This window comes from Falco punctatus (genome assembly GCF_963210335.1).
Source record: "Falco punctatus genome assembly, chromosome: 4".
In the NCBI taxonomy this organism is placed as follows: domain Eukaryota; kingdom Metazoa; phylum Chordata; class Aves; order Falconiformes; family Falconidae; genus Falco; species Falco punctatus.
The window spans coordinates 85412671-85439148 of NC_137583.1; the positions used below are offsets into that span (position 1 = coordinate 85412671).

Consider the following 26478-nt stretch of genomic DNA (forward strand, 5'->3'; position numbering starts at 1 on the left):
ACAAAATTTTGTCTCCATATTCCTAGAAAAGGTTATGGTTAGAAAATCCGAAACTGTCTAACTGTTGCGCAATCATCAAGTGTGTAAGTAATAGAACTGCTGATGTACAAAGAGTTTTCGGACTATGCCCGTGAGATGGGCTGTTAGCCTTTTTGGAGAACAACGTTGCCTCTTTCCTCTCCTTGAACCAGAATGCAGAAAAATACAACCCCCCTCCCTGAACAGACTGCCTAGGATATGGGGTAGGGTTAGGGCAAAGGGAGCCAGACTTGGGCTTTCCTGAGGCAGACTAGCAGCACCCTCCCCCATACCCTTACAGGTGGTCTTGGTAGTTTGGGGGATTAGGTCAGATGGCTTGTGCCAGTTACCAGGCACATTAGGGAGGGAGTCAGAGCATCCTGCAGGAGAACTGTATTGCAGGAGGGAAACCGGCTGGCCTTAATGGTAGCAAAGGGGTAGGCAGACTGGAGGTGGCTGTAGGGGGACATCTGGGCTGTGGGACCACTGCACCACACCTGAGTCACAGGGGCTGCAAGAATAGTTTTGAGGACCAGGGCTCCAGGCTGGCTGCTAGTAACATCAGGAAGGGAAGGCACATGAAGCTTTTAAGCAAAGGAGAAGATTTGTGGCTCCAGGGAAGAGGGCAAAGGAAGACAAAGGGTGAAATCTCACCTCAGGTCAGCAGTGAGACTAACAGCTCTACAATTTGGAACTAAACAACTAACTATGTGTGCTCACAGCCCGTAAAGCTGACCGTATCCTGGATAACATAAAAAGAAGCATGGCCAGGAGGTCATGGGACACGGTTCTGCACCTCTACTCCACCCTGGTGAGACCCCTCATGGTGTACTGCATCCAGCTCTGGAGTCCTCAGCACAGGGAGGACATAGACCTGTTGGAGCAGGTCCAGAGGAGGGGCACACAGATGATCAGAGGGATGGAACACCTCTCCTGTGAAAAAAAAAAGCTGAGAGTTGGGGTTGTTCAGCCTGGAGAAGAGAAGGCTCTGGAAAGACCTTATTGTAGCCTTTCAGTACTTAAAGGCAGCTTATAAGAAAGATGGAGACAGACTTTTTAGTAGGGCCTGTTGTGATAGGACAAGGGGTAATGGTTTTAAACTAAAAGAGGGCAGATTCAGACTAGATATAAGGACAAACAATTTTTTTCTGATGAGGGTGGTGAAACATTGGAACAAGTTGCCCAGAGAAGTTGTGGATGTCCCCTCCCTAGAAACATTCAAGGCCAGGTTGGACAGGGCTCTAAGCAACCTGATCTAGTTGAAGATGTCCCTGCTTATTGCAGAGGTGTTGGACTAGGTGACCTTTAAAGGTCCCTTCCAACCTAAACTATTCTACGATTCTATGAACCAGAAATCCTGTAGCAATAAAATATCTGAAACCCTTGCAGGGGAAGGGTTTGGGTTTAGACTGGTCTTAACCAGTCTGTAAAGTTGAATAAATCAAAAAAGAAGCGTTTAAATATCCCTAAATTTATCTTAAAATTTGCCTGACTTACAGTGAGACCTAAAGATAATGTAAGAGAAAATTGCTGTCCCTGGGTCGGCCCACCATGAAATGCTTTAAAGGTGGCTAGTCTTCCATGCATGAAGGGAAAGCTTTCCAAATAACTCTTTTAACCTGTCTCAGAGATGTCTTAAAAGATGTAGCCAGTGCACATAGTGCAGTGAGGCATGAGTATACTGAGGAATTGGTTCAAACCTTGGTTTGGGAATTGAACTGAGGCACAGAATTGGGAACACCAGACACAAGATAGCCTGAACAAGGAGACCACACACACGAGCACAGCACATCCTCATGGAGGGACAGACAAAGAACACACAATGCTTTTGCTTCTGGCTGATGGAAGTTCTATCTCCACGCCGAGGTGCAAACAGTGATATTTTATCCTGGCTTGTGTCATGTCTAAGACACAGTGGCTTGGACAAGGCCTGATGAGGATGCTATAAACACATGCCCCAAGAAACTAGTATCACTGTAAGAAAGCCCAGGAGCAAACCTGACCAGTAGACCCTTAGTCATGGCTTCTTAAGTCATGTCCTTGCTCTGTTTTTGTCTACTGCATTCAACTGTCCCCAGGGTTTGGGGTAGGGGTCTCTGCCACTAAACAGTATGAATGAGGCTGCACTAATTTTGGTTCCTTTCACTCTGCACTGCGCTCCTACAATATTGTAGCTGGTCTTGTACCCTGAAATGGTTTTGCAAGTCCTCATGCTATTTATCAGGGCATGAAACAAGTGCCCTCAGATGGGCTACATACTTGGGTAGAACCCAGCGCAGTCCTCACATCAGATCATTCACCCTGAACACAAAAAATGGCAGCTTGCGGTCAAGAGGGCACCAAATGGCTTACGCTTTGCTGACCAGGAGTGTGGATGTCTCACTACAACTGCACCTGCGGGCTTGCCCTTAAACAAGCAGGGTGACAAGGCCCTTTGGAAAGGTGACATGTGAAGTTGCACAGAGGTGGTACAAGTCGTCATCGGTTCTGATTCCCCCTCGTCTCAGAGGGCCGATGCACCTGCAACTTCCAAGATTCCTCCCCTATGAAGAGAAAGCAAAGCCAGCAATTCAGCCCCATCTTTTCTAAAAATAATTTAAAGGAATTATTTCCCAAGTTTCCCATCTTTCCTGATGCCCCACATCAAGTAAAAGACCTTTAAATAGCAACAAGTCACAGGAGATGCTAGCAATTTTCCTGTTCTGAGTGGGGAGAACCATTTCTTTAATGACAACCCCAATGGGACCAGGACTAGTTCTTTCTTCATTTGTCACTGAGCGCAGCACTCAAAAACTATATGTTGTGATGCCTAGTGCATTCTTGTGACAGGTATATCAACTCCCAGTCGCATGGCAAGAGCTTTACAGAAAGGTTGCCATGTATGTGCTCTGAATTGTATTATTATGCACATACACATGTAAACACGTTGCATTGTTTTTGTGATCATAATCAAGCTGTGGATGCAAAGCAGACACCACCATCAGGTTCCGGCACCTGAGCAGAACTTCCATCGCAAAAGCAGATCAGTTGGGTGTAGCGTAGGGTTGCCAGGTTCCCAAAAGGCTGTACTCTAACAGTTGGCATCTCAACAACACCCTCCGTGTGTGTTTGCTTCCACCCTTTTGCGCTGCTGCCAGGGTATGTGCTTAGGTGCACAGAGCATGTCCTGTGTAAGCAAGCACTGTGAAAGGGAGCATATCCTTCACGTGAGTACACACATGTAAGTTCAGAGTAAACATCTCTCATTTATATGGAGAATTATCATTAGGGCCACTTGTTGCCTTTGGACTCTAACTAGTAAAGTACATTTATAGAGTAGTAAAAACATACTGAAGGATTCTCCACCCAGTGGGATGGAGAGTAACCTATTTTAGATCTTTCTATTACTTATGTAAAACCCATTGAAGATACACTCCTAACTACATGAACTTCAACACAGGTAAAGAATGATGTTATATGACCATTCCTTAATTTCTGTAAAGTTTAAATGAAGATATCGTTTTTACTTGTTGAAGTCTTTTCTCCTTATATATATGTTTTTTTAAATTATTTTACCCAGCTCTGTGCCTAGTTTCCTGTAGCAGAAGTTGACTGATTTGAATACCGCTGCTTGAAAACCTTGAAGAGCTGAAAGGCTGGTGATATTTTTTTTAAAATCATTAGACCTGACTGAAAAAATTCCATTGATATTATTTTTTTTTTCTTTTTCCTTTAGTGGAACAGCTAAGAGCATGCAAACACACATGAACTTAACTATATGCTTAACCCTTTGCAAAAGAAGAACCCTATAATTCTGCCTGTGAAAGCACGAGAATCCCCCACACTTCATTTTTATGCACATGCATATATACCCACCAGAAGCTTTGGCTCATCCTTTTTACAGGCAATTAGTTATTTGAGCTTTTTGATGAAATTATATGTGAAAGATCAGTGTTTCAGAGTCCCAGTGCTTTAATAGCGATTTAATTGTATCTTTTGGGTAAGTGCCAAAGTGATGAATGGAGTTATCACAAATGACAATCTCTGCAAGTGAAAACACCAGCTCTGTGGTACACTAAGCAGCACCAAACTGGCCAGGTAAGAGTTAAGTGGCAAAATAAAGGAGCTGATACAAGCAAAACCCCAAAAAGTACTGAGCTTGCATTTGCCTTTTGGGAGGACAGTGCAGAGTCCAAACGCTTCAGGTACTGAGGTTTAAAATATAATCAGGTCAGAGGTATTACACTGGGTATTTCTGGTGCAGATCAAAGGGAATTCTAAAGAGCTCAATTAATCCTTCTGTCCCAGCATGATGCCTGCTCCCACATAAGCAAACTCCTGTGGGCCAGTGTTCATTATACTAAGGTGGTATCTTTGTAGTGGCCAGTTCACAGCCACTGCTGAGGATCTGCAAGAAAGCCCATGAAGCATAGATTGTTTTTTGCATGAAATGGGAGTTAAACATCAGATATTCTCTCTTAAACCATTCCATACTTCGACCAGTTCTTATTAATATACACACATGCAGTTCTCTTTCATATCCCTTTTCTCTCTTGGAATTCAGTCCTCTGTGGAGATGGTGTGCAGGTTGGAGGCAGGTTGGGCTAATGAAGATGGTAGCCAGTGCAAATATATTCTTACTGAATTTCTGTGGTATAAACCAACCTGGTTTTCTATGTATACACAGGAAGATGTCCACAGATGCCTCCTGTGCCTGAGCTCTTCCTTCACTGGAAGAGGCTGGTACAGGTGCGGCACACCTGTGTGAGCAGCAGGCAGGGAAACACAGCAAAGATGACACTCAAACACCTGTGCTAAGGTGCAACTCCCCCCCTCACCACTCCCCTCCCGCAGCACAAAGTGGAGCAGACTCCCCAGTCCTCCCACCCACTGGCAGCACACACCAACCCATTGGTGTGCCCTGCAGCTCCAGCTGCTGCTTCTGGCAGGACCCCTCACTTCTGGTCTCAGCAAAGACAACCTCAAGAGACAGCAGAAGAGGCTTGGCACAGCCTTGGATGAACTTTTCTTGTGTTCTTGCAGATATTTTGTAGCCTGTCTTCCTCTGGAGCAGGAGGAGCACTGCTCAGCTCAATCTCACAGCAGGCATCCTGCCTCAGTCCCTGGGCCCCTCCCCACAGTAGCGCTGAACATCTCCTCAGCCTTTGAGGACTACATGTTCTTGTCATAAGAATCAAAACATTTGAGTCTCTGCTAAATTAACACTTAAATTATATGTACATACCTATTTTCCCTTCTTTTGTTGTAGCACAACTATCAGAACAGAGGAGAAGGTGCCACTATCCCATGGGAACTGTCGGATGACTGTGAGCCAGTCTGGCAATTTCTGATACATCAATTACTTCGTTGCTTCCAAGCCTCAAAACTGTAATAACAAATACATCGGGGTTTACACACAATCATTTTCTAGATCCACAGATTTCAGTCCCTTGCAGAAGGTGTATGCTACCATCTCTGAGGATGTGCCTCCACGCTTGGTACCACCACAGCTCTCCTAAGGTCTAGGGGCAGGGCTGCTTCTTGCTGTATTTCAGGAAGGCTCATTCTATTTTTAGAAGGATGCAAATCATTTTAATCATTGCAGTTAATCAGCACTGGAAGTTGGGCAGCTAGTTATAAACTTCTTTACATACTCTTTCGCTGTCTTGCAATATCCACATGAGACAGATCTAACTATGATAAAAAATCTGACCTAAGGCACCAAAGACATCATTGTTGATTGAACTAAGACTGGAGTGTCAAACTGGTGTCAGGAGCCTGGGGTGGGAGGAAGGCTACAAGAGCCATGTCCTCAGCTGATGTCATGCCATCCAGCCTGAGAAGAAAGCTTAGTTCACATACAACCCTTTGTATAGGCACGCTCTAGCTGCCAACTTTAAACACCAAGGATTTATTTTAACTGCCTGTCCGTTATTATAGGCTCTGCAAAAGCACACTCTGTAATGGGATCCCTGAAAGAAACTCCAAAGGGAGAAAAATTCCAGCATATTTTTGCTTGCATTCACAGACATGGGCAGAGAGCAAGGAGGCCATATGGTCTAACTTCAACACCTCTCATCCATCAAACCAGTTAGTCCCTCTAGTACTTCATATACAAATCAGAAAAACCACCGGCTGGGCCGACACGAAGCTTCCTGCCCAGGAATGTTTGGGCTGCAGAGGAGCAAATCCTGCCAGTGGGCAAGCAAAAGCTAGCACTCGAACAGGAGCCTGAGACGCAGGGCTACACTTGCTATTTAGAGGGTTTAGTGTTTTCAAGTACGTCTGAGAAGAAGCAGCGGTCAAACACCTTTCGGGTATACCGGTGTAACTCCAGGGACAGCCCCAAGCTGTGGCAGTGTAACCAAGAACAGCCTTCTAAGGATACCTGCGAAGTAGTGCACAAAATGCTTTGCTCATCCTTACTAAAGCTTAGAGAACATGAACTACAAGGCCTGTTGGTTTCCAGATGAGGTGGGCTTTCTGTTATCTGGCATCATATGTGGGACACAGTAACAGAACTGCTACTAATTTTTGTAATTATGATATTATCATTTTACCTGGAATTTCTGAGATGACCCCAACCCTCAACTTACTTTCAGTCCACGCAGGTATATTTTGATGCAGTTCATCAAGACAGAAACTGCTTTTTTTTGGCTGCGTTCCCAACCTAAGGTGTCTCATGAGTGGGCTCTGTGAATCATCATCAAACACAGGTAGGAGTAAGCTCCGATTAATTTGTGCAATATATTGGCATAATGGGATACCTAAGTTTTTTCCAGAAATTGGGAAAATAATAGAAAGTCAAAGTCAAAAGTGAACCACAAAATGCTACCTCATCAGTCTTTTTGGACTAGCTGACCTCCAGAGGTCTGTTACAATTCAAATCATTCTGTGCTAATTATTTCTTCCATGAAGTTTGGGTTCTGCCATACACATCCAAAACACAGATGAAGAACCAGTGTTTCAACCTGATTCATGTCCTTTAGCTCCACACCCAGAAAGCTCTAGCAAAACTAGCAAGAGTGTTGATGGACTGAAATCCTACTCCAGGCACGGGTGCCTCAGGTTCCAAAGCCTGCTGTGAAAATGCAGCTCTGCGTGTTCATGCCCCACTCCATGCCCTGTGTTTGGAGGTTGGCAAGATGAAAGCAGGTGTGTTACCTTCCAGATACACTCTGACTAAACACATTTCTCCAAAGAAGCCAGCCCAGCTGGCCATGAGTTTGTTATGCCTGTTAGCCATGACTGCAGCTGAGAGACGTCTTTTTGGGTTTGATCCAGAGCCTGTGGAAATTGATAGAAAAATTCACCCACTTCCAAAGGTGTTCTGAGAGAGTCTTCTGCTCCCATGCAGTACAAATAATATTTTGAAGTATCACATGAGGCAGATAGTCATTAGGACAGTAGGCACCGCTTTTTTTTTGGCTGTATGAGAAGAATCCAATGCTTTGGCATTTATTTAGTAAATCACAGTTAGGTTAGGGGAGTTATGAAGGGAAGGACACAAGGAAATACCAGATGGAAGAAGTGGTCAAAATGAAGAATTTCTTGAGAACTGCCATTGGAATTTCTTTTTGCATATGAAGACAAAAGATCGGGGTTTTTTACCCTTGCGCTTCTGCTGAAGATTTCCCTTTAAAGCACCACTTACTTCACAAGGGAGAGATGCTTCACAGGAAAAAGCCAGGACCAGCACAAACAGGAAAACAGTGAGAATGAGCAGGACCAGTTGTTCAGACTTGCAGAGCAAAAAACCCCAAAACAAAACCCAAATAAGACAGACAATTAAATATGTGAGAACTGGCTTGGCTCTTTATTAGGTTGTTTGGATTAACATATCCACAAGGAAGAAAAAGACACCTTGTATGTTTGCAGTTCAAGAGCTCAACCTTCCTTAACCCTCACTGCTTCCTGAGAAAGGGAGTCCCCACAGCTACTGCAGATGGGGCAAAGAGCTCGACCTGCAAAATGCTGAGGGAGATCTATGGAGAGGGAAAGGCCTGAAAAGCAAGAATGAGAGAACGCCACGGGGGCCTGTCCTGCTCTCACAGCCACACGCCCCTAATTTCCTCTGTCTAACTCCAGAGCACCCACTCCACCCCTGGGTCAATGGGCCACCAAAACAATTCCCAACGGCAAGCAGGAAGATGCCCGTTTCAATAACCACTTTAGGAACAAGCCATTAACCCTTCAACTTCAGAGGCATCCTTTCCTTTTGTGGAGTTTTGTCGTGACCACACACACACAACTGCAATCTGTTGCTCACCACAGTCAAAACGAATTTGCAGTTTTCCTGTCACATGAAAAGCCCCATGCTACCCACCCGAGAAGGCACTCAGCCTGTGCTACGTGAAATTTGGCCATTCAGGCTTTGAAAAAAATCAATAGATAAATGAACAACTGGACGTGCCCTTGGGTCAGCTCTGCCCCGCAGCTCCCATCATCCCTCCAGGGCAGATAGGGCTGAGCAGACCCAGTGGGCATTGACCGCTCAGGTCCTTGCTGTACAGGTCCTGGAAAGCAAGCAAAGCTGTGGGTGGTACCTCTCTGCTTTTTGGTCAACAGAAGAGCAGCACAGGCCTCTGCTCAGAAGTTAAGGCTACCTGAGTGCATGCAACTGTAATTCATTACAAAAACTGTAATTTCTCAGGAGCTACCCATGACTATCTCAATGTACGGTATCAAAGACTGAAGCACTGTTACCATGAATCTTCTAATTCTGCAGTCAGAAAGACTTTTTGTCCGTAAGTATAAAGTGTGTCCCTTTTTCCTCACAACTTCATGAACAGGAATCCCACACAGGCTGCGTTCAGACCTTCCATACCCTGCAAAATTCAGAGGTACTAAAGAAATTGTATGTAAAACCCTGCCAGAATGCATTACCTCTCTAGCCTCTCCTCTCCACAGCTCCCAGCTGTACTGGTGGGAGCCCAGCCCTACAACACCAGGGCCTCTCCAGCTACCAGTTACAAGTGGCAGCAAGTTGCTTTTTCACAATTCTCCTCTTCTCCACTTGGAACCTTCTCAGTGGCTGAACACAACCTTTCCTTTCGGCTCTCCTGCAGTAAGAGGTAAGGCTTCCCACCTCCTGAGCAGGGATCTAGAGAGGTTCTTCCCAGCAATTCCAACAGTATATTTTTCATCAGAGTGTTGGTGGGCTTTTTTTCCCCATAGGGTTGTTCATCTACCTCCTCCACTTGGATTTATCTTTTTTTCTGGACTGTGGTACCTTTTCTGAGATCCAAACCCAAATGGAAATAACCACCGAGCTGTGTTAGCTCAGCACAAAAGATGCTCAGAACCAAACCAGTTTTGAGAAGGAAGCCTGTGTGCATGTTTACAATGCTTCCTGCCAGTGCCTACAGACCACTAATCACAGCTCCTTTGCATCAGCAGTTTGCAGAAACAAGCTCTTTAGGCAGCAATGCTATTTCTCCTGTGCTGTGGACATGAGTATGATTAAATATATTCCTGGAGCACTGTGGCCTGACTTTTTTTTAATTTTTTTTTTTCTTTCAGAAAAGCAGCCAATGATCTTGGATGTCCCATCTGAGACATCTGACTTCCAGAGGGGAATGTCAGGAATTTCCGAAGAATCAAAACCCCATACCCAGCATATGTTTTGAACTGGACACCCAAAACAAATAGTCACTTGGAAGTAGGTTACTGTTGTCTGAACACTCCCAAATATCTCTGAAGACACTGACAAGGAAGTGATGTGTCCATCAGAAAACTACAAACTATTTAGAACTGCTAGGCACCAGAAAAAACATCAATAAAAACCTGTTTGACATCCAATTGCAAAGCAAAAAAAGTTTTAAAAAAAGAAAAAGAAGAAACAAAAAAGAAAAAAAGGAAAAAAAACCCCGAGAAAAGCGTGGCAAAGCCAGTATTAGCTCTTAAAATGGGAAAATCTTCCAACTCACCCAGTTCAGTGGTGTGTCCTTGGCAAAGCTGGGGTTAAGAGTGGCCCAGCCAGAGGTACCACACCAGCTCCCAGCAATCAGCCACGTCAGTACTTGCTGCCAAAAATCTCCTCTGGGATCACTACGCCTACGTATTTGCTATTCTGCCTAGAAGGCCCCCAGTAAAGGACAGGGGCAGAGCGCTGGAGAGGGCAGGAAGGGGGTGCATCGCACCGACACCTGGAGCAGGACATGATACCTGGGCTCCACCAGCTGGTTATGGGCTCTGAGAGGTTTGATCTTTTCTTGCAGCTCTCTCCGGCTCAGGCTTTATGCTCACAGTTTGGCTGAAAGCAGGCTCCGGACTGCACAAAAGCTAAAACCGGAGCAGGGGAATTCTTGCCCTTGGCATGAACAGCTACCACAGCAGCTGGCCGAAAATATTATAATACATGGGAATCTGGCAGGTGGCTCAGGGCTGCATAGCTTTTGGGGAAATATTCTGTATTGCACCCCAGAAAGCAGGAGACGAGAGAAAACACATTTTGTGCATGCGGCAAAGTGATAAATAAAAGATTTAAATAATGTCAAAGAGACCATCCACATTTAATGTTAAATATAAAGCCCATAAATTACTACAAAATCTTCCCGGGTCCTGACAGCCAAGCCAGATAACTCTCAGGGAAGGGATACCACGTACATACCGCAAGTTCTCCAGATGGCATAGGAGTTTGACAGATCGTGCTGCTGCGAGCACTAAGGGAGGCACTTAGTGGTCTGCAGGCTCCGGAGCCCTGTTAGCAAGTGCTGTTTTCCATGCATAAAATGAGGAAGGACCTTCTGCATGGGCAGGGTTACCCCATGCCTCTGCCGTGTGGGTGACACTGAAGCCTTGTCCGACTTCTTAAGCAAACCTACTTCTCCAGAACCATTTTGATCCTTGTGGATGTTGACCTAATTGTAGGTAATAGAACAAGCTGGATTCAAATTCCCTGTGCTGAAGACAGAACTCCATCATAGAAAGGATTCACTTCCCACACCCCACACCCCCCCATCCCACTACATACTTCTTCCAGGGAACTGTAAATGCTTTTGAAAGAAAAGAAGGAAAATAGTGACGAAAGGTTTTGAGTATCTGTACAAGCCATCAATTTCTGAAGCATTCTCTCCAGAACAAGTTTTTAGATATTTTGGGGTATTTTGCTGCTGTGATGCTCACAATTTAATACAATGACACTCATGAAATCAGCATGATGCCATAATGTTTTGTGCTGGTGCCAGCTGGAAGAAAAGCCAACTTTCTGTGGGTCTCATTCTTTTGAACAGAACATTAAAAATTCACTGAGTTAATTCTGTGAGTTTGCCTTGGCTCAGCAATGGGAATATATATCTGGAGTTAGAACAACATATTTAAACTATATCCTGGAGAAATGGATTCAACACAAAGATGCATCCTGTAGTTTTTAATTATATTTTTTTCCAAAGCCATCTAGTTAGATTTAGATTAATACTAAGTCAAATTCAATAGTAGATCTGTGACCAGTGAAAACTTCCTATATATTGGCATATATGCATTTTTACTTATGCATTTTTGCAGATGGTAACTTCAGAGTTAGCTGTTCCATTGCCTAGATGACACCTGCAAATGTCGGGTCCCAGATTATTATAAGTGCATGTACACTTATAATACACATTATACGCACACGCACATATAATATATATAAAACATATATATAATATCTTGTGTAATATAATATACAAAAGTGTATGTGCATTTATTGGCACTTGAGGGTTAAGCTTAAACATCTTCAGTGAGAGTTACAGCTTTTTGGACTAATTTTACCCCATTTCTTATTTCTGAAAAAAGTGCAGTGGCCCTTTCCCAGCAGGGGGAGGAAAGGTCAGCTCCTGGTGCAGAGGTGCATGCCCATCCTCCTCGGCCACATTACCTCCATAGTGGAGCACAGCCAGTCCTGCCACAGGCTCCGTTTTCCCACCGAATTCAGATGCCTCATGCTACTGAGAGCGCTTGCCTGTTGCGAACAAGGCCTAAAGAGCTCTTGCTCTTCATACAGGTGGGTGAAAAATGGTACATTGTGTTCTATGTTCAAGTACAGGTTCTGTGATTCTTTCTTTTAATTTTCCTCCTCCTTTTTCCCTTTTCCTATAAACGCTTCTGTAAAACCAATGCCTTTAATATCACCATGTGTTTGGCCACAGAAGTTGCAAGCTCACTGAGAAGCAAGGAAATGCTGCTTGTGATTTAACTGTTGGCCAATTAGTTGCTTTAATGTTTTAATCTTATGCAGCTTCATAAAATAATTCCATGCTAGTTTGATTTTTTCAGACATTTGATGGGTCCAGCTTGCCTGCTAAAAATGATGCCTGACTCACATCCTGGCAACAGTGTGTATTTGACATGCACTGGTGAAGCACTCTAAAAAATTGTGCTCAGGCTATTCCAAATTTAGCCTCCTACATCTGTGTGTATTAATGTTTGGGTGAGTCTGAACTATCAGCATGTGTCAAGTGGGTGACACAAGCTTGTCAGTGCATCTTTGTTGTTTAATTGCAAGTTCTGTGCTGAAGAAGCCTTCAGAGAGAAAACATTCATGTTTCTCGTAGGGTTTTTTTAGATCTGTTTACGTTGGGTAGCTTGGTGCTACAAGAAAATCCAAGCTGCTTTGGACTGCATCTATCCTCAGCCAAATGTCAGTGACTTTTGTATTCATCTCCAAATAAAACTACTTACCGTAAATCCAGACCTATTAAAAATGTGCAGCTGTGAAGTTACATCCATTCCTATGCTCAGAAATATTAAACCATAGGGCCAAAAGTTTTTTAACGGGAGGTGTACCTGGAGACTAACCGGTGAGGGGAGAGGTTGGCCACACGCTGGGTTTCACGTGGGAATGCACCAGCAGGATGCTGTAAAAAGGGGAGTTTCTCACGAGAAGTAGCTGCATGAATCGGTCTTCCAGCACACAGTGGGTGTCACACAATGTCAGCACCTTGGCTGAGGAGTGTCCCCCAGGATCAGGACAGCTTCAGTGGGAGCGGAGGTGGCAGGCTGAGGCTCTAGCCAAGCCCTGGGCTGGGATTGCATATTGCTCACTGAAATTTTCTTGTGGTTTCAGTCCGGTGATGTATTCCTCACTCCTGCTCCCAGAGGTGGAAAGATCCTGGCGGCTGGTTTGTCCTTCAAAAATGGGAATGAAATCCTCTGGTTCCTGTTGACGAGAAGCGAGCAAACACATAGCTACTCAAATGAACAGTGGAGAAAATCACTTTATGGCCTCTCCTCAGTGGCTCCACCACCCCGCATGGGATAGCCTGCACAGCTTGCGGTGCTGCGTGCCAGCGCTAATTGGTTTTGCTCATCAGTGGAAGCAGCAAGCGCACTGGTGCAGGCAGAGGGAGAGGGCAAGTGCTTTCACCATCACCCTGCCACCGCCACAGCCACCTCAAACTGCTCCTGTGTGGCTCTGCGAGCCATGATCACACCTCGTGGGCATGGGCTACAGACACAGGCTAAGAAGGTACCTCCTTTCTCACAGTGTATAGGTTATAGGCTGTATTTGCACTGAGCAGAGGCACTCCTGCCCCGCACACGGTGCCCTGTCCCAAGGAGCCCATCACCTTGCTGATGGGCTCTCTTTTATGGTGGGACGATTCAGCTCCTCCAGGAGACTTGACTGTTCCTGTTTGTAACGTATGCAAAGCTGTGGAGGGTGACAGGGCTGCTAAAATTAACTTCTGCTAACTCATTCGTATCTGAGATGATTTACCTTCAGGGCTCAAAATCAACTGATTTTGGAATGCATCGGCTTGCACCAAAAAACTGGGGGTGGCAAAACATCGGGGAGCCAGCCCCAGCTCTGCGCATGCTCTCCATTTCACATCACACAAGTAGGGTGACACACAAAAGCCTTAATGCATTCAGAATATTTCTTTTCAGGATGAAAGTGTAAGTATTTCCAGCCAGCACAGCAAACTGGGGTTTGCCTGCCAAGATTTGTTGCATTTTTCTTTAATTACAGTAGCAGCCAATAGGTTTAAATTTGAAAGCCAATGAACAGACTCCCTGCCTCTCCTCCCTCTTCGATGATGGTTTGAATCTTCAAGAAACAGCTTCCTAGTCTTGGTCTGGGGAGCCTTTAAGCACACGCTTTTCTTCAGCTAATGCATTGCAATCAGTCGAGCAGTGCTCATTTGCCAAGTTCAGTGTGCGCTTAAGTGCTTTCTGGGGCGGAGGCTGGAATATGCTTGGTTTGCAACTCCGAAAGCATGTGATTGCCATGAATTTATCTCGCATCAGAGAGATTTTTTTTTTTTTTTTTGGAAGGCCTCCTGTTTAAACAAGAATCCATTGGTATTTTTGAGGCTTCTAGATCAAGGCTGCTAGAAAAAAAAAAGGCAAGTATTTCCATGTTGCATAGATTTAACATTATGTGTTGTATATAATTTGCAAAGTGTGGGAGCCTTTTCGATGAAAGGTACTCTGCACGTATATAATATCACCATCATCATTACAAATGCATCGAAGGCACAGATGCCCAAGCTGATTTATTATGGGCACCTGTCCCTGTATAATTTTCTAGCACTGCCCGCCTGGGTGAACTGATGAGATCTCCACTAAATTGGGGTAGCCTGTCATTTTATTCAGATTGAAATGGATTTTCTTGCTTTGAATTCCTGGCAGAGAGAAAACTATCAAAAAAATAATGGCTCGCAGATAATAAAGTTGCATGTCGAGCTAGGCATAACAGATACACAGCTGTCAACACTTTTCCTGGACACATTTACATCGTTTCACTAAGAGATGAGCAAGAGCCAGGGTGAGGGACAGAACAGGGGCAGGGTGTTTGCCGTTTGGTCCCCCCAAACACACTTGAGATCCTCCCAGTAAAGGTTGTTCTCCTCATACTTTACAACAGCCAGTGAGATGGGCTCCCTGATGGAAGGGTAGGCAAATAGCCTTCCTTCAGATAAGAAACAATGGTCATGTTGCACTGAAATTGTATCTAACATGGGCTTTTGTATATTTTGGCCTCAACATGGCACCACATCTCCTGCTCTCATCTCTGGAGAGTTCTTAATGTCCAAGTGACGCACTTTGTGGAGATTTCAAGAAAAATACAGGTGTCCTGGCCAGCTTTCCCTCTCCCAGGCTACACGGGAAGCCGTAACTCAGTATATAATGGCTTGGCTTGCTTGTCAACAGAGTCACACTGGCCCAGGACAAAGTCCTGCTTGAGCCCTATGGCTCCATCATGCTACTGTGGCCAAGGCACACCGCTGCACAGCCAGCAGCATGCAGGACAGGGATGGCATTGTCACACCAGGCTGGCTCTGATCCCCCAGCTTGGGGGGCCAGGTACCCCTTTCCAGCAGGATGTGTCTGCAGAGACTCAGTTCTCTGGCTCCAGAGCCAGCTGCTTCAGTTGCTCTGCCACCCTGTCCCTGTCCTCTCCTTTCCCTTACCTGATTCAGCCTTATATAGAAGTCCTTTAAAAAATTATTCTTGGATTAAGAAAAGCTATCCAAGGTCTATTCTTCCTTCCTTCCTTGCTCTGTCTGAATACGTCCCGCAAAGCTGAGAGCAGCGGAGTTAGCAGCAGCTGCCTGCAGCTCATCTGTTGGCAAGGCTGGAGCTGAAATCACATTCTCCAAGTGCCAGAAAGATAGACCTTCTGGAAGGAAGTATCGGGTGAAAGAGCAGGAAAGCGAGTTTGCTTCCAAACAATAAACATGCAGATCGGAAATAATTGAGGCACTAGAACAAGGGGGAGGGAAAACAAAACAAACCATAACAATGGATCCTCAGATGAACTGGTTTTCCCTAGTAATAGAGAAGGGGGAGGAGGGGGAAGAGGAAAAAAAACAACAACAAACAATTTTAGGTAGCTCATAACTGACCAGAAAAAGATTTTTTACTTTGTGATAAATCCCAAGGAGTTGCTAACTCCTTGTGTTCAGTGTCACGGTGACAAGCTGGCATCACGGCAGCTCTGGCAAAACAGACAGAATCTTTCAGGACCTGCCCGCCTGCTGGCTGACCCACCAGCGAGCCAGGCAGCTCGTCGCTTTGCCTGCTTCCCCTTAAAAATGCCAACAACACTCACTTATTTCAACAGAGCATTTCAGTTCGACCAACTCACCGCCTTCCAGCAGACTCCTGCCTGATCGGGAGATTTCCAAAAGGCTCTGTGATGCCAGGCAGTTACAGCTATAAGTATTTTTATGATGGGATACCATGACATTGTTCTGTAGAAAAGCATAAAGGAATAGAATAAAGGACAATATCGCCTCCTCCCAGGCAGCACATGCACTGTGGGTGAATGGGATCTCCCCACTCCTAAGCAGATGACTTGCAGGTCTCCTGGGGTGCAAGGCAAAGAGGGACAAAGAATTCCGGATAGATGGGGAGCACACACACAAACCAGAGGCAAGCAGGAAAATGGACTGGGTTTTTGTGGCTGTGTGGGATCCTGTGTACAGTTGCAAAGGTACGTGATAGTGTTTTCCACGGCACAACAAGAGGTATTTTCAGAGCACTGAATTCAGGCACCCAGCCTAGCTGGTTAAGTTACCTGGCCTGCCTCCTTAAACTCCCTGAACAGAGAAGCTCTCCTAGAGGCATTTCAGAACAGGAGCCCGACACAGGCTTATGGAATTGCTCCTGGAAGCGAGTCTCTCTCTCTCTCTCCCCCCCTGCTTTTCCATTGACTCCAGAGGGAACCTGCAGAGCCTAGCTGGCTAGCTTAACTAGCTAAGTTGGGTGGCTAAATTTGGGTGGTCTGAACACCTCCGCTGCTGCATGAGGCCTGGATGAGGATCTGGATGAGGATTCGGGCTTTGTCTTTAACATCTGCATTTGCTGAAAATGTACCTCGTCACTCATCAGCCTTAATGTTGCTATGCTTTAGATGAAATACATGTTTATGTTTGACATACTTTGGTTTTCACTTGCACATAGTGTGTGAAAGTGAAAATCTAGGAGTGTGGCATGTTCAAGAAGGGGAGAACAAGGGGTCAGTTGATAAATAACCTGGAAGTTCACATTCACTCTGGGGCATTGCCTCTATCGGAGACTGCATCTCCCTGCCTTCTGAGTCACAGGAGTGAATAATGAATAACAACGAAAGCTCTGAGTGACTGTACAGCAACGTGGTGCTGTTCACTCCTTGTTCAACAGCTCCATAATGGATCCTCTCGAAGTGCGTCTGCTCTCTGTCTGGTTTTCACAGCCTCCCAAATACGAGCATGCCTCCCCAGCTCCAGCTTGCAGTATTGCATTCCAGCATACTTGCTTTGCGTGACATACCAGTTACCTTCAAACAAACTCTGGGCTCAGTTTGCAAAGACTAATTCAAAGATTGTCATTTAAAGAAGCTAAACATTTCACTGCAAGATATTCTGAAGCTCAGCTCTCACCAAACATTTAGTTGGATGTTTCTTTCAGGCCAATGAAATACTATGCAGCCAGCCACCTCCTGCATTTCCAAAGCTGGCCTTCAACAGGGCCAGCTCAGACCGGCTTAGGAAGCTGAATCATAAATTATTCCTTAAAAAAATAAGCTGACTCACTTGCCTGTGATCCCAAGAGCCCAATCATTGTCACAGCAGGGAGAGCTGCCCCTCCTGTGCCACAGGTAGCAGTCTGAACACAGTGGTCCCTCCAAACACCTGGCAGCAGGAGAAAGAGCACTGGACAGACCAGGTTATGCCACCCCAAGCAGGAGCTTGGGAGAATGACGTGCATCTGGAGCATCCTTCCTTCGCCAGATGATGCAGAATCACCCAAAGGGTCACGTTTTTGTACCCCAGACCTCTTGCCACTTCCTGAACAGATGATCCTGTTAAAGAGACATACATATTTATCATCGGAGCGATCCAAGCACGAATCTAAAGAAGTCAGAGGGTAGGTCTGTTGGGGGAGATGGAGTTAGCGTTACTAACTGTTGGGGGAGTTAGCATTACTAACTCATTTTTTCATAGCAGAACCACAAAGATTCTGTGTCATGCATGTAACCTTTCCACCTCATGGTAGGGTGTGTGGTAAGGTGGGAAAAGAGACAGAAATGTTTTCCAGTATTGAAATTAATGCTACTGCATACTGCTTCTGATAGTTTCCCCCAACTGAAGAGGCATAAAAGAATCTATACACACTTAGATTTATGCAGAGAAACAACAGAGAGGGAAAGAGATACTTTTTCCCATGCTCCTGTTGCCCGATTTTCACTATGCAGAACACAGACCTGTAATTGTGCTATTATATATTCCTCAATTAGGGGTAGGTCTAAAAACATCTGGCCTGGTCACATCTCGCTTGGCATGGATGAAAATTCATAAATAAACTCTAATAACCAAGATCTACCGATAGGCAAAAAATGCTGAGATTTTGTTGTGTATACTTTAGAAGAAGTAATTACATTTAGTTATATAATCAGTTATACAACACAGATGCTCCTCAAAGTAAACGGTAGCTCCATCCGTGAAGACTTTTGATGTGTGTTCCAAGAATTTATAATAAAACAAGGCATAAATGGGCTTTTCGGTGGCACAGGTTGGAAATCTTACAAGGAAACAAGTTTTCCTTGAAAAAAACCATCTCACTGCTTTTAAACGAACACTTTGTTTTCACTGAACTTTTACCGAATGCAAGACTTTGGGCTGCACGTGGGTCCTCAGAGAGTTTGTCTAAGGCCAGTGGTCCTCAGACCCTGGAAGCCCTTGGCCTCAAAGCAGCTTGCACGTGCATCTGCCCTGCAGTCGCATCCCCAGCCCCAAGCAGACAGGCCTGAGGGTCACCATCCTGCTGCCAGAGCTGCTACAGCCCCGGGTGCTCCCAACTCCAAAGCTCATGCGCTCAGCGGCTCTGCCCTAGGAAAGGGGGTTCTGGAAGCTGCTTGCAACCACCTCGAGAAATTAACTTTTTTGAATAGTGGTGAAGCCAGGAGAGCTTATAGCTTGATGGCAGAAAATTAAACAAAAGTTGGATTCTCATCAGAATCCAAACAAGCTGAATTCAAATAAGAAATTATCCTGCAAGCCTCTGCCTGGTGTGTGGCGTGCTGAGTATCAAACGTCTGGGTTTCCTCCAGAACTGGAAGCAGTTCTGTCTGCACCCAGGGCAGGATGATCAGCTGCTGCCTGTTCAAGTCAGAGGGGACTATGTCCAAGCAAACCAGTCAAGGGTATAACCAAAAAGCTCATTTTTGGGCCAACTAGTGTCATGTAGAAGTAATTTCCCCACTGTCACCTCTGTGAAGCTTTGATGTATTTACCATGCTCAGCACTCAAGAGCTCACATTCCGGTGCTACGATGCAAAAATGAGCAACCTAAGATGTACCAAATCCTCATGTTTCCATCCAAAATCTTGTGTCTTTCCTAAAACAAAATTCTAAATAACGCATAACAAAACTTAAACTACTCAAAGGAGAGTGTGAAAAGGGAAAAGAAATAGGAGGGGACACTTTGTCTGAATAGCCAGAAACATTAGGCTGGGGGATTGGTGGGAAGATTGGGCACCACCTGACATGCCTCCTCACATTCATGCACAAGATTTTAATTCATTTAATTGTGATTATCCTGAAATTTTATTTCTTTCATTGCTGCAGCCTGCAGTCAGTAATACACTTGAAAGCACACGTGTATCTTTAGCATAACTTTGAACATGTGAGTAGCCCCATCACCTTCAAAGAACATGTGCCAGTACTTTCCTGGGCCCTGGGTATGCTCCTAGTCACTGGCTCAACAGTGCTGGCCAACAGAAGAGAGAAGAGCCTTGCTTTCTTCTTTTTCTTCTTCTTCTTCTTCTTCTTTTTTTTTTTTTTTAATTAAGTAGAGCATGACATTAAAGATTCTCTAAATGATGTCCCTCATTAACCAATAGAGGCATTCATCTTGATGCAGCTATTATTTCTACTTCATGGCTCCAAATTGAAGCCACGTTGTTCTTGCAACAGAGGTTTAAAAACACTTTCAGTCTTTACGTAGCTCGTAGCTCCCCTGGCGACCTAAAGTATCTGGAGCTGTGAGACAGAGATGTATTTAAGGTATTACCTTGCATTCTTTATTTAGATACATCATTGCACAAGTCCAGAAGGCCTTCTACCAGGACATCTTCCTTCACAGACTTAGCTCTGGGGAAGTCTCTCAGGACTTGGTAGGACTGACAATTTCAATTGCAGTTATCCTGTAAATCTTTCCCAGTGCATTTACTGTTTCTCTCAGAGGCAACGATTTATGAGCTACCTCTTGCAGTTTGGCCATCTTCAAAGAAATATATGAAAACCCTATTGTCAACTTCAGGTTTGGAGCCTTATAAATTAACGCAGCAATGCCAAACAATGTGAAAATAACTAATTCAGTAGACACATTTTTAAACAGGACATTTTTCTTTCCTACCAAAGTAATAACAAATGCATTTTCTTGCTGAATGACCTCCACATAATGGGCTACATCTATTTATGCAAAGTTAATTAGGTCATAACATTTACTTTTCCTGTTCACAGATGAACAGCTCCTTATAAATCAGAACTGAAGCTTTGCCTCATTTCCAGTATGTGATTTTTAAATACTTCTGGTGAGTATCAACCTTCTTTTTTATACTGAGATTTTATTTTTATCACAATATTTTTAATGGAAAATTTAAACAATTAAATCAGCTTGTAGCTTTTCAGGCATCACGCTTCTCCACATTGCAGGTCTCTACTCTTTTTAATGCTGAAACAAAACCCTGATTTTTTTATTGAACCTATGTTAGAGCTTTTCAAAGGACTAAACCCACCAGTTTACAAGAATGCATCATGCAGGTAATATCATACTATTGATCTTCATTTGAATGTAAATATATTCAGTCATTCAGTGGATCTGAAGTCTACAATAAAAAGACACTTTGTGGGTCAGAGATTAATTCCCTGTTACTGAAAAATAGTATAGTATAATTTTGTTCATAAAATTATTGCCTTGTTATGAATGTGTTAGCTCTAACTGTTGGAAGCCTGTGCAAGAAAATACCTTCTAATCTACATATTAAATGTATTCACAGATATGTACATATTTATATATCTGTATGTACATGCATGTATGTATATGCATGTAGCACTGAATAACAATTGAGAACATGCCGGTCTATATGGGGCTGCTCTCTGTGCCAAGAAAATAATTAATGGACAGTTGCAATAATTTTCTGAATTATAGTTACAATAATAATACATGGGCTTGAAAAGGGACCATGGTAATATTTCTGACACAGTGTGAAGCTGTTCTTCTCTCCTTATAGCTCTGTAGCAAAGTTAATAAACACATGCATAAATCCCCAATAACCTGAACTGAACTTCAAAATATGGGCCTGGGAACTGAGAGGTTAGAACTGGCACACTTCTACTTCCCAGAAAATACTGATATTTTGACATTTTTCCTGTTTGAAGTGGGCAAAAAGATGAAATAATTTTGCAAAATGAACACCCCGGAATAAATTCTTATATCCAAAGGTATCAATTTCAAAGAGACTTGACAGATAAGCTATTATAAAATAGTAATATGTAAATTAAAATTAATCCTTGTGAGATCAATAGAAATGGAAAAAACAGAAAAAAAAATATTGATGACATCCAAGTTAAAAAAAATAAAATTCCTCATTTAAACGTTTTCTCTTCTCAATGCTATAAAACCAAGACAATCCCCACAAACACTTTCAGTTTCAAAAAAGCACAGATGTCAATCTAATTTTTTCTTGAGCTTTATTAAACCGACCAGCCAGCGTTATTTGTAGGCTTAATCATGCAAACCAAACCTTGATATCTATCACACCTTCAGCATTCCCACTGAGTTTCTACAAGGCTGCAGAAGTTGATCTGTGTGTTTCTCTACACAATAACTAGAGCCCAGGGCTCGTGTTTCATGGCTCCAGGTTATGAATCAGCAGCCCAGTGCTTTTACAATGGAGATCAGGTAAAACCATTCCTAGAAATACTGCATATCATTTTGGGAGTAAACAAATACTTGAAATATATCAATGCTCTGCAGACAAAAGCAGCAAAAGGCTGCCCTGTTTGAGTTGGGGAATCACATGCACTCAAAATTATGTATTAAAAAAAATATTATGATTCACCTAACTCCCATAAAAGACCTCATTTAAAACAAACCAGGCTTGCTCACAGCAAAGGTACTCATCCTCCTGTTATTATTCATGCTGCAGTAGTCCCTGGAAGCCCTGGGTCCCCATTGTGCCACATGCTGCATGAATACAGGGTGATCATACATTTATTTATTTATAGGGCACTAGTTTTCCCTGCTCCTGAGCAAACAGGTAAATTCTGTGATTACCGAGGACGCCACACAGAGCCAGGCAGGCAGCCCCACAAAGTCATTTCAGCCTCAGCCTTTGCTTTAAATAAACACCTGCATTTTCATATAGAGTAAAGCATTTGTTTCACAATGAGCTGTCACAGCATGTTTGCCTGCTAATGAACCAAAAGCTCTTTGAATTCTCTCTTCCATCCTTCCCACACTGCAATTTTGCTAGCCCTGACTATCCCTGTTATTGTTTTTTCTGTTTTGGTGTTGGTTGGTCCCCCCCCGCCCCCTTGTACAAAATATTCTTGCTTAGCCCTGCAGTTACTTTGTAATTCCCGTAGCATTTACTGCAGCAGGAGCCCATGTCCACATCCACGGGAGCAAGAAGCAGATTGCTATTGCTGCTGCAGTGATGTTATTTCAGTAGAAAACTATTTGGTGGTCGGGCCAGGGAGCTGGAAACAAGGCTGCTTGTCTCACCCAGGACCATGATGGAGGATACCATGCTCCTGAGAGTCCACATGCAACCCAGCCCGGTCCCACCAGTGGCTGTACGCTCCAGTCTGTTAGATCCCCACAAACCTCCATGGATGAGGCTCTCCTCTGGTGTAAGTGTCTGGCACATGGCAAAACGCTCCCCATGTGAGCCACCCCAAGCTCTTTGCATCGTAAAACACGGAGCCAGCCTTTGCCTTTCTGTATCACCTTGAGCCATGCTCCAGAGCTTTACACAAGAAAGTCTGTTTTCTTTGGGCTCCTCAATCAAGGCCGGTCCTTTGGCAATTGTAGCGTTCGAACCTTGCTGCTCCCCGGGGAGAAGCACATATTGAAAAAGTGATGTTATGCAAGCGCGAGGTTTTGTTAACCTAGGGAATGTCTCATGGGGCTCATTATATGAGGAAGAACAACTGAGTCATTTTTAAGTGTAGGAATTAAAGCATAAAAATAGCCAAGAAATCCTTTGCTGGAGCGCCTGCCCCAGACTCATCCCTCCTCCCTTCCCTTCTGCCTTCTCACCATGCGTGGGCTTTCCCCTCGGCTCATTACGAGCGCTTGCCATGCCTGTGTTATATACCGCACGTATCTCACCTAAACCTGACTTCACGGCAACATGGAAGGGACTCCACTGGCTCTCCCTTCTTTCCTCAGCTTGACAGAGGAGACAGGTCTGCCCAGGCAGCCCCAGCAGGGCGCTGGGGTATGGGGGTGAAGCTGGTCTCCTGCAGCAAGGGCTGGGGCACAGGGGTGAGCGTGCAGCCCGGGGTGGGGGTGGGGAGGTGCTGTGGAGGCTCTTTGCTGCCCAGTGGTGCAGGGACACATGGGCACAGGGATGTTGGTGTCACCATGGGGCATCTCCATTGGGTACCTCCAGTCATCCTCACCACTTTACAATAGGTAAAGCTCCTATTTTCCTTCCAAATCCTCCCTCCCTGACCATCAGACTGTGAAAACCACACTTTTTTTTGAGGAGTTACACACACACAATGGGGAAATAAAATCTTCAACGACTGTGTGGCACCTTTTCCAAGATAGGTGCTGAGAGCAGGTGAACGCAGAAGACAGGATGGCTCACCAGCCTCCCCCACTGTCCCTGCTCTTTTCAGGAGCCAGCTAGGCTGTCCCTGGGGGGCTGGCATACACGTCCCCATATGTTAACACCCAGCAAAACTCCCCTGGGGAGAGGGCAGGGTCGCAGCCCTGCTCCACCTTGCAGGGTGAGGCCAGGAGGTGGAGGACATGCTACTTGCTGCCAAAATCCTCACATCGACATGGCAGTGCTTGCCGAGGCACCGCATCTGCTGCTAGCGTGAGGCCACCAGCATCAGCCCCCCAAAGGGTCGCCCCCCAAACAGCCCTCCACGGGCCAGCTCACACCACCAGATGTGTTTAAGCTGAGACTTGCTCCTGTAGGAAAGGCTTCCTCTCAGCAAAGTTTTGTCAGCCACTCTGAAAATAAAGCACTTCACAAAAAAATAATAAAGAAGAGAGGGAGCAAGAAATGCCCAAGTGCTGTGCACCATGTCCCGTCTGAGGCTAGACCGCTGTCCCACTGTGCTGTCTGAGGGATTAGAGAGAAACCCTGCGTTAATGTTAAAGAGAGGGGGAGGGAGGTGCTTTGGGCCAGGGCAGAGGGTGCAGGGCTCTGGCTCAGTCCTGCTGCCAGCCCAGCGCTACCCCTGCCCTGCTCTCCCAGGGTCCGCTCCCTGCCTTCCCTTCCAAGACTGTCAGGCGAGCTCGATGCATCGGGGTGCCAAGTGCAGCCAAGGCTTTGAAACTCCTTCTCTGCATAGGTAGGAAAAAAAGTAGAGTATTTCCTTTAATCCTCACCATGATCCAAATAGAATTATGCCAGTTTACAACAGATGAGTTTTAACACAGAAGAAAGCAAGTAAAACAAAATAGAGATCTGATAAAAGTTCTGGATATCTTTTAGACACTCATTGCTATTTTCACTCTACCAGACTTCCAGGGACACCACTCAGCTAATGCTAACAGCAAACAGCGTACCATTCCCCCAGCAGAGTTTGTCAAGAAATTGAATAAGAATCTGCCTTGCTTTTGCTTTGAATTGTGGCTGCATTTAACCCTTGGATACTGATGTCAGATGAAATTGAAAAAAAAATTTTTATTTTTTTTTGCAGCTAGATACACTGGGGGTCACTGGGATTGAAAGGACCGGGGTGGTTGTATTGCTGCTTGATGAAAAGAAATCAGCAGGCCAAAAGACCATTTTTAAGCTGTCTTGAAAGATGAACTTAAAAGAAATACTCTATAACCGGAGGGGAAGGCAGTAGGGTGGGATAGGATTTTATTCTCCTGTTTATTAAAAACACACCTTGGGCACCATTCTAATCTGATTTAGGCATCACGTGAGGTATATTTATTACATGGGAAAATTGCCTCAGTGCTTTCACTGACAAGAGTTTGGAACCAGCCTGCAAAAGTTACTCTGCATGCAGAGGGCTCTCCAGCGCACAGAGATGTAGCATGGGGGAGGGAAGAGCAGCCAACAAGTGAAAAGGGAGTATCTCAGGGGAAGCCATCCAAAAAATAGCAGAAGGTGGCTTGAGGCTTAATAAGCAAGGACATTCTGCTCCCGAATGTTGCAAAGTGGTAGCAATCAGGAAGGGTGGAACTTCTGGTAGAAGGGAAAGGAGAGGATGAGGAGAAACCAGCGGGGTCTGAAGGGTCTTGGAGCCAGACCATAAAACTCAGCAAAAGAACGTATGAAACAGCCATCTGCTCCTGAATGTGCCAGTGCACCGTTCCAAGGCTTATAACCTGGAGGTGCGTGAACCCCAGAACAAGGGATAAGCTGCAAGAGTCTGGTCTTCCAGTTAAAGCAAGGAGCGTCTGGGGGTCCCTGGGGTTATGTGACACCCAATTCACAACAAAGGGCACTGGAAAACAATTTGTGGGAGCAGGCAGTGAATAGAAGTGCCTGGTGCTGACAGCAATGGGGAGCAGCTAGCTGAAGCACCTCACCAAGGGTGCAGTGAGTAGAGGGGAAGGGGGGAGCAACCTCACTCCACGGGGTTAAGTTGCTTGGCAAGGGACCCCTCCACGCAGCCCAGTTTGGGCTACACCACAATAGAGCTATGGGACTTGACATGTGCGTGGGATGGAAGAGGCAGTGCAAGAAAAACAGCCAGGGTGTCACGTAATCAGTAACCTCTGCTCCAAAAGGCACACTTATCAATCAAAAATAGCCTGTTTTCTGGGCAACAGCCCAGGGCAGTTCTTTGCTAGAGGTCTGTATAAACCAAATCTAGCCTTTCCCCTTTGCTGCCGGCCAAAGGCTTCACAACAGGCTCCCTGTATCAGTTACTCCTCTCTCAAGTAACATGGTTTGTGAAGTCACCCCAAATGTCCCCAGGGTTAAATCCCAACTTCTTGGAGTAGATCAGCTGATTACCAAAAGACTTCAGTGGGTCCAGGACAGCCCTGCAATCTTAGCAATAAGTCTGGAATTATTGTCTTGAAACTGAAGTGGACTCCAGGTCCTTATAAACAGACACACTCCTGGAAAACTCTCCCTAAAAACCTTTGGGCCGCATGGAAAAGCACACTTAGACCAGTCTCATCCTTACTCACAGCTGGAACAAGTCTTCTGCAGGGTCAGAGACTGACCCATTGTGTGGAAGCTGGGGGTGGAGAGGCTGAGGTTATGCCTACATCAGCCAGTGAAGGAGGGGCATGATATGTGTGCGGAAAAAAGATAGCACGTGTCATTAATTATTAATATTCACCAAAGCTCCTGGGGGC

The 26478-nt window shown here is 44.9% G+C and overlaps 1 protein-coding gene across 2 annotated transcripts in view; it reads right to left on the reverse strand.

Annotated features, from left to right (window-relative positions):
• EGFR (epidermal growth factor receptor) overlaps positions 1-25426 on the reverse strand; it is a 204392-nt gene extending 178966 nt beyond the window's left edge. The window contains exons 1-2 of one of the 2 annotated variants that reach the window (XM_080386069.1): positions 17496-25426; positions 1-13135 (exon numbers count right to left, since the gene is read on the reverse strand). The exon at positions 1-13135 is cut by the window's left edge and continues 25397 nt beyond it. The gene's annotated coding sequence lies outside the window, so the exon portion shown is untranslated. Of the gene's footprint in view, positions 13366-17495 lie in introns of those variants that run through there. The other variant, XM_080386070.1, reaches the window with a different exon arrangement.
• Positions 25427-26478: the final 1052 nt, after the last annotated feature.